This window comes from Triticum aestivum, chromosome 5D (assembly GCF_018294505.1).
Source record: "Triticum aestivum cultivar Chinese Spring chromosome 5D, IWGSC CS RefSeq v2.1, whole genome shotgun sequence".
Lineage (NCBI taxonomy): Eukaryota > Viridiplantae > Streptophyta > Magnoliopsida > Poales > Poaceae > Triticum > Triticum aestivum.
This window is the reverse complement of record NC_057808.1, coordinates 321,777,112-321,786,255: the sequence shown is the minus strand read 5'-3', so window position 1 is coordinate 321,786,255 and position 9,144 is coordinate 321,777,112.

Genomic DNA, 9,144 nt, shown 5'->3' with positions numbered 1-9,144 from the left:
GATCACGCGTGCCGAACACATAGAGCGAGAGGATCGTGCGTGCGTGTAGTATGTAGAGTTACTGTTGGTTTTATGTGAGGCATGTGGATTGATCAAACGGAGGCACGGAATTGTAGTTAGTACAGGCACGGTTGTGTGGAGGCACGGGTATACAGAGAGGAGCGTGTGTGCAGCACCAAAGTTGCACGGGCGATCACGCGTGCGGAGCACGTAGAGTTACTGTGGGTTTCATGTGAGGCACGTCGATCGAGTAAACGGAGGCACGGAAGTGAAGTCAGTACAAGCACGGTTGTGTCGATGCACGGTTTTGAACCCTCTTGCTGCTGTCAAGTTTATAGAGGCACGTATGTATGGCAGCAGAGGCATCGGTCCGAATATTTGGTTAGAGAGGCTCGGTTGTGGATGCACAGGTGTGAAGTCTCTAGGGTCACGGGTGCATGGCACGATAGGCATGGGTTGAATAGACACTTAGAGAGCCACGGTTGTACATAGGTCAGTTGCACACGGTAGTGTAGTTTTGTGGTATCGTGGGAACTGGTGTACGGAGAGGAACCTGTGTGCAATAGCAAGGATGTTCTGAATGGACGGAGCGGTGTTTGATGTGAAATGGTTGTGTTGTGTGACTTTAATTTTTTTCAATGTGGTTAAAGTAACAAAGTTCTTGTCCCTTGCGTCTGTGTTCCGATTGTTCTTCTGCAATATTTATGAATTGTTCACGCCAATGTTGAATAAGCATTGTACTGAAAGTTTACAACGATACCATCACATATTCTTGTAAATGCACGATGCATCTTGTAAAGGTTAAGTATGAAAATTATAATACAATATCGTGCGACATATCTCTTGTTCTATAATCATGGATACAATATATGCTTGCTCAATACTGGGACATAACTTCCTAATTGCATTTAGACATGCAAAACGTACTATGCATTTGTACATGAGCACACCACTGTGTTCAAAGTTCAAACGTAAAATAGTACTACAATACACACAACATCTTTGAGCAACAACAAACATATTTACAACATGGGTTCATTCAATCTAGATTATCATAATAGTAGTGCCACGCACCCGATCCCCCGATCACGACAGATCAATCAATCACGACACGATCCTACTAGTTTAATGTAGACATCCATTTTCTCGCATTTACCAACCACTGTTTCCCTTCCGGCGCTTCCAGCCGCTGGAAGATCCCTCATCTTTGTTCTTACGTGGGCGGAGTCTTTCCTTCATTGGTTGTTTGGTGGATGTGACGTAGCCCGTTCTTGATGATTAGGATTCTACGGTACAACTCGTAGCTAACATACCCGTCCTTTGCTGCGTACTCAAGGTGTATCTGGGAAAGCGGCTTCCACTCCCAGAACTGGTGCTTCTCCTTTGGGAATGATTTCTTCATGTTCTTGTATGAGGGGTCGATGATGGCCGCTGCAAGGTCACCCATGGAGTCCCTTTCTCCACCACCCTTGATGCAGAATAGCCTCTGGATGTCGACGTGGTGCTCGTCTGGAATTTTGATCCATCCACGGGCAAGCATCGTCTTGTCACTCCTGGTGTCGACACTAGTGAAAGTTACCGCTTTCTGTTGCAGGAAGTCAAGTAACGCCTGGGAGCGCTCGGACCTGCAGTAGTGGTATACGAGGACATGCTCGCGCATGGCAAGTTGGACGACGGCGATCCCTTGTCGTATGTAACTGCTCTTACGTGTGTACTCGAGGTCGAGGCCGACAAACTTGTTCTTCTCGTCCTTTAGCCATTCCTCGTACTTTTTGATGATCCGCTCCATGGTCCTTGGGTCGTTGGTGTACACCACCTCCAACACGGTTGTACCGTGGGTAGTGATGTGTTCGGTGAGAGTTGTTAGTTTCCCGTCGTCCATGGCTGGAGGTGTGCGGTGGTGAACTGCGGCCGGCGAGAAATTTTCGAGGAAGATGATGCAAATGGAGTCGGAAAAGTGAAAGGGATCTTTACTTTGTCGTGCAAAAAAGGAAACCGCCAAAGAGCAGTTGGTAGTCATCCGACGGTTCCAGGCATAGATTTTTTAAAACAGGCTTTTGTTTTATCTGTTTTTTTAAGATTTTCACTTATCTTGTTCATTGAATTTTTTTATTCATTGTGTGCTGCGTGCGTGATCCATATGTGCATATTCCATCTTTCGCTGTGAAAGTATATGTGTAAACGGTAGAACACTCAGCAGATGCACGGTCGTGCCTTTGTTGTGAAAAGTTTTTTTCGTTTAACAACCTTCCTTGGCCAGGGAGGCATTGTTGTTATGTTATTCGGTGCACAACTGTGTGTTTAGGAAAAGTTGGTGAAGTAAATATAGTTTGCACTTGAAAATGGACCCCTTTTTGGTTTTTAATTGAGATATGTTTCACTAGATGGTTTGAATAAGTTTGATAACACGGCATTGGTATAGGTTTTGAATCAAAAACTGATTCTTGTTTCGTTTGATTTTTGAAAATGATTCTTTCTATTTTTTGGTTTTTTGAATTGTGAACTTTTCAAAGTATAAGAACTACATTTGTTCCAATGAATCATTCCGATAGTTCAAACATCATTTGTTGTAAAGGATCGTTCCGATGGTTGACAGCGAGTTGAGGGTCCGTAAGAGCTACATAAGTTCCAAAAGATCATTCCGATAGTTCAAGCAAGCACATGGTCCATAATAGTTACATTACTCTACCATCCTAACTAGCAAACTTATAGTAACCAGTGTTTTGCTCCTGGGAGGCATCATCATGAAACGAGCGCTGAACATCCTAGGAGATACACTGTTTGCTTCCATTTTAGGTGTTGGTTCCGACGAAATCTACAGAATGCGTTGAATGATGATGGACACAGAACGATCATGTCACTCTTTGAAAGTGATTAGAACAACGTTCTTTTCAACAAAGGATGCATCTAATATGAAGTCTCTGAAAGAAGACTTTTCTATTACCATCCTGCCGTCGTTTTTGCAGATGTAGTACGACGAAGGAGTGATGACATGGGTAGGTTCATCAGGAGCTTCAGGGGTCACCTTGCCATTGGTTGGCATGTCCACCCATCTCTTCAGTGTCGAGACAACGCTCCTCGGAATTTTCTAGAAGAAATCAAAATTAAATAGAAATTAAAACTATTGATTTGTCACTTGGACATTAAATAAAAGAATGGCTGAATATGGTGAGTGCGCAAACATTAAGAAATTCCATATTGAAAGTAATATAATTCCTGGCATGTTCAGGTTTGTGTGTAAACAGATAAAACAATATATTAAGAGAACAACAAAAGTTTTGTTGTTTGAGGTTTGAATAAATAGGTTCTTTATAATTTTACATATAAGCGAGATTATGTCAATATTGTTTATTTTACATATAAGCAAAATACATTTGGTATTTTAACAAGGAGAGTTGTAACCAACCATGACGCTATCTTTGGTGTTAGTGGGAGTCAAGACGTGGACAAATGGACGGCAACGACTGAAAGTATCTCCGAAACGGCGTTGTAGAAAGAATCGTGTCTGGTCGTAGGTAAGGTCAATATCCTTAGAGTAGACACAACAGTGAACATGGTCGAAATCGTCAGAAGAAAGATCGTCGAGAGCTAGAAAAAGAACAAGATTTTAAAGTTAGATAAAGTTATATCCAACACCGGGTTAATATTATTCAGTTCGATGCATGCATATAAAAATACAGTGAAAGAAGATAAGTTTGTAATATTAAATACCTACCAACGTGGGGTAATGGAAGTAACCTTTTGTCATCCCGATATGTTTGTATTTCGAGATTGAGACCCTTGTCTGGTAGTTCAAATTCTATGCGGTCTCCAGCACGTAGTTCATAATCATCCGCAAAGATGTTCCACTCACCACCGCAGAACTTTGTGTAGTTCGCCCTATGCTTAAACAAAGCATTGTAAGACCTTCCTTCATGTGTAAGAAGGGCTGGCTCTACCTGCGCTTTACGCAATTTTATTGCTTCTTTCTTCCTCTCATCAATGTATTCAGCGAGAAAAGCTCTGACATTACAAGGTACATACTAGAAAAAATAGAAAAATAACAACCTGTAAGTATAAATTTGAACTCACGTATTATTAATGTTAAAAGTTTTCTTAAATTGGATATGAATTTTTGATAAGAATTACAGATAACAACATAATGGTATTATAAATTAATGGATATAGATTTTTGGCATATGTTGACTAATTTTAATTAGAACTGAAGATGCACTATAGTAATCAAGGCATAGGCAGGCAAACTAATGGAAAATGAAAACACAAGACAGGTGCGAAGAAGTGACAGCAGGGGAACCTAGTGTAGGTGCAAGGGGGTATGAGTAACAGCGACGATTTCTACTGTGTTGTAAGCAACTAATATGTTAGTAATGCTTACTAACCATGCGGCTCCAGCAATTTTCATCAAGAATAACCTCAAACCGCTGGAGAACTTCAGGGTGTGGTTCGCAAGGGCCGCCTGGTTGGCGGCAGGTAGGGCAAATCATACCCAAATAATTCAGAACAACTATGTTAAGAAAACAAGAATATCATAACAATTTAAAACAAGCTTCAACGTTGAAGGTAGACAACGACTAGCTTCAACTATGTTAGCCATATTAAAAATATTCATACGAAGGCAGACAACAACTATAAATTTACCAGAAATCTTCTCATCTACTTCTTCCAGAAAAGCAGTATGACAGAGTTTAGATCACTTGTTTAGATTTTCAAATGGTTTTTATATTCCTTTAGAGAATGAAGTCATTGTATCGGATCTGATGCTTCAATAACTATCAAATGAAAAACCTAAACGTAAAATAGTAATAATTTAAATATCGTTTTCAAAACGTAAATACGGATCGGAGCATGGTGCTTATGCATATGCTTTTTACCTGGGAGAGAAGAAGAACGAGCGTCGACGAACGGAGATTGGGGTAGGGGAAGCTTAGGGCAAGCACCCACGGCCAGCAAATCTACGAGAGAAGCACGGCTTAGAAGTTAATCGAGAGACCCAATAAAAACTCTACAATATCTTGTTTGAAATGAGACTGTGTGTGGGGAAGAAGCACGAACCCTAGAAGTAGGCGGACGGATAAGGCAGATGGGTTGTGATGGGAAGCTTAGGGCAAGCACCCACGGCCAGCAATCTACGAGAGAAGCATGGCTTAGAAATTAGTCGAGAGACCCAATAAAAACTCTACAATAACTTGTTTGAAATCAGATTGTGTGCGGGGAAGAAGCACGAACCCTAGAAGCAGGCGACAGAGAAGGCAAGTGAGTTGTGATGTGGCTGAGGGAGTCGGAGCTTATTGAAATATAAAGGAGTCTTGAGAGAGCAAGAGTAGTAATGAGTGCTTCTTGTTTTATTTTTTATTCTGCGAAATGGAATGAATGCTGGTTGTGGATGGTGTGCGTGCATTCCGAGGTGTTATGGGGACGCGGGACATTTGACTCGTCCAGCTGCCTCCCATTGTAGTTGTCCAGCTGTGCTGCCTCCCAGCAGAGTCTTCTACGTGCCTATCGTGCCTCGCAGACTTTTTGTGAGGCACGGTTATAAATGCTAAAAAGCATACTCGTGCTTCTGTGATTTAATTTTTTTAATCACATGTTTAATCAGATATGGTTGGGTGTGTCTTTAGGAGAGGAACGATGATGATGTTATTAGATTCACGATCGTTGTAGCAGGAGAGGCATGGTCGATACGTCGGGGGAGCCAAATTGACGGGAGGCATGATGGTTCCTAATGAGAGGCACTTTTGCATCTGAAATGGAGCCACGGTTCGTGACTGTGCGATTGCAATTTTTTCCAGGCAGTCGTTGACCCAGAGAGCCACTGTTTTTATGTACGTTGGGTTCAGGCGGGAATATGTATGATAGCCCACGGTTATATGTATGTCAGAAGCATGGACGTGCTTTTGTTTTGGCAATGTTTTTGGTGGTATGCAGACATAGAGGTTTGTCTTTAACAAAGTGGAGGCATGCGTGTGGCTTTTGTGCTAGCCGAACCGTGCTTTTATTTTTGTTCACTCCCCGTGTAGTATTTGTACTGCAGAGGTCTAGGTTGGACGACAGGGTCATCGTTTGCCTCCTTGCATTCTTCTCTCTCGGTCAAAAGATGTGTTGGTGACCGATGGGATGGCTATCTATTGTTAGTATTCATTGTGCCAGATACCGTGCTAGAGTTAAACTAGAGGCTCCTCGATTACAGCGTGGCAGCCGTGACTTTTGAAGTGCATGGTTTCACAAGCTGCAGAAGCACAACCGTCCATTCATCGTTCCCGATGCAATTTAATGGGTGCATGGTAACTGATTCGTCTCTCTCCAAGGTTAAATAGTGGTATATTCCGGGAGGTTATCGGGTCTTATTCTAACCAGAGAAGTGCAGGTAGCTCTCATCATCCTCGCCACGTACGAGTGACGCCGGAGTAGGACAGTCAAACTCCATTGTCACTCTCACCCTCTTTTCCATGGACGACTTCAGGAACACTACTGAGCGTCTGTTTGTAGATGCCGACGGTAATACCAAGCTCGAGGTGTTGTACACCAACGAGCCCTACAAGGTGGAGGAGATTCTTTCTCTTTATGAGGAATGGTTGCGTGAGGATAGGTACAAGTTTGTTGGTCTTGATCTGGAGTACACACGAGAGGATTATTTTGATCAGAGCAGAAAATTCGCCGTCATGCAACTGGCGTGCGCAAGCATGTCCTTGTCTATCACTTGTGCAAGACCAGGACGGAATGCGTTGCTCTGAAGGATTTCCTTTGGAACAAAGGTATAATTTTCGCTAGTGTCGACATCAGGAACGATAGAGATGTTCTCGCAAACAGTTTCCTCAAAATCCCAAGAGAGTGTCACATCGACCTTCAGGAGGAGCTCATGATCAAAGGAGGCGTTCTAAGGGATTCCATGACAGATTTGGCAGGAGCCGTTATAGACAAATCTTACTTGCCTATGAAGACGTCTTTTCCAAAAGGTCAGCATGACTACTGGGAGTGGAAGCCGCTTTCCCTTGACCACCTGAAATATGCGGCAATTGTAAGTGAAAATTTCATTTTTTCTGTCTTTATATATTTGTTTTATTGCAACAATAGTATTTTTCCCCTTTACCTATATCTTCATTCTCATCCGCTTTTTGTTTTAGGATGGGTATGTCAGCTACGAGCTCTACCGACGAGTTCTATCGATGAAGGACATTATGCATACTCGTTGTCTTCCCGACCGCAGACGCCGCGGATGTTTCTGAGGAGATCTCCAACTGAGTAGAATGGTCACCGTGGACGTTTGTGTCGACGTTTCTGAGCAGAATGGACTCCTGGAAGACTTTCATTTCTTTTTTTGTATAATTAATGAGTACTTTTAGTTCAATCCTATGGAGTACTGTTTTGGGATTTTTTATTTTTTATTTTCACGGCATCGTGTTTGGCTTGTCTCATGTTATGTGAATATATTTTTTTATGTTTTTTCATGTTACAAGTTCATTGTTGACATTTGTGCGAGTTCATGTACATTTAGAGAACCTGTTGAAGTGGCGCATATGTATTGTTTGGGAGAAGCGCGCTTTGTGTTTGGCTTATATTCAGTGCCGTTTGTTTGTGTTTGTATTGTTGTCTTTTACACGTTCGCACAAGAGAGGCACGTCTGCTAACGTATGAGGCAACATTTCAGTTTCCTGTCTTTGTGTGCTTCAGGACCGTGCCTCGAGAATCCGGACATCCGTGTTTGCTGAGGCTTCACTCCCGTGGCTTCTTTCCGTCTATGCATGTACCTCACGTGACACACGCCATGTCTGTACGTGCTGGTGTCACACGGCAGTTCCTCTTGACACTACACAACCGTGCCTTTGCCACCACTCTTTTGGGCATCCAGGTGGTTTGTACCCGGCCTCGAGAACTCCGAGAAGCCGCAATTCCGTGCCTGTATATGCTTCAATTCCATGTCTCCTGTACGTGCATTTGTGTGTCTCAGGCGTCATGCTGGCTGTGACTCTACGTGCCTCTGGTGCCAGACGCCCGTCTGTGAGGGGACGCATATGTATTGTTTGGGAGAAGCGTGCTTTTTGTTTGGCTTATATTCAGCACCGTTTGTTTGTGTTTGTATTGTTGTGTTTTACACATTCGCACAAGAGAGGCACGTCTGGTAACGTACGAGGCAACATTTCAGTTTCCTGTCTTTGTGTTCTTTGGGACCGTGCCTCGAGAAGCCTGGCATCCGTTTCTATGGAGGCTTCACTCGCGTGGCTTCTTTTCCGCTATTCATGTACCTCATGTGACACACGCGATGTCTCTATATGCTGGTGTCACACGACAGTTTCTCTTCAGACTACACAACCGTGCCTCTGCCACCACTCTTTTGTGCATCCAGCTGGTTTGTACCCGTGCCTCGAGAACGCCAATTCCAAAGCCGTGCCTGTGCGCCGAGAAGCCGCAATTTCGTGCCTGTATACGCTTCAGTTCTGTGCCTCCTGTACCTGCATTCGCGTGTCGCAGGGGACACGCTGGCTGTGACTCTACGTGCCTATGGTGCCAGACGCCCGTCCGTGAGGGGATGCGGTGGCTGTGACTCGTCGTGCCAGTACTTCTACAAGCCCGTGCCTCCGGAGACTTTAAAACTGTGGCTCTCTGACTTCTCCCGTTGATTTGCTGCTTGTATTGATGTATCTCACGTGATACACGCCATGACTCTATGTGCCTGCGGTGTCACACGGCTGTCCCTCTTGAGAGTTCGCAACCGTGCCTCTTGAACAGAGTGTTCTCACCGATGCCTCTGCCACCTCTCTTTTTTGCATCCAGAGGATTTGTATCCAGAGGATTTGTACCTGTGCCTCAAGAATGCCAATTCCGAAACCGTACTTGTGCGTCGGAGAAGCCGCAATTCCATGTCTATATAGGCTTCAATTCCATGCACGTGTCTCGGGCGGCACGCTGCCTGTGACTCGTTGTGCTTGTGGTGCTTCAAGACCGTGACTCAGGATACTGTATAACCGTTGCTCTCTGACTTCTCTCGTGGCTTCACTGCCTGTATCCATTTGTCTCACGTGAGACACATTATGACTCTCCCTGTGCCTGTGGTGTCACACGTCTGTGCCTCTAAAGACTTCTCAACCGTGCTTCTGCACCTGAGTATTTCTACCATACCTCTGCCACCACTCTTTTGTGCACCCAGAG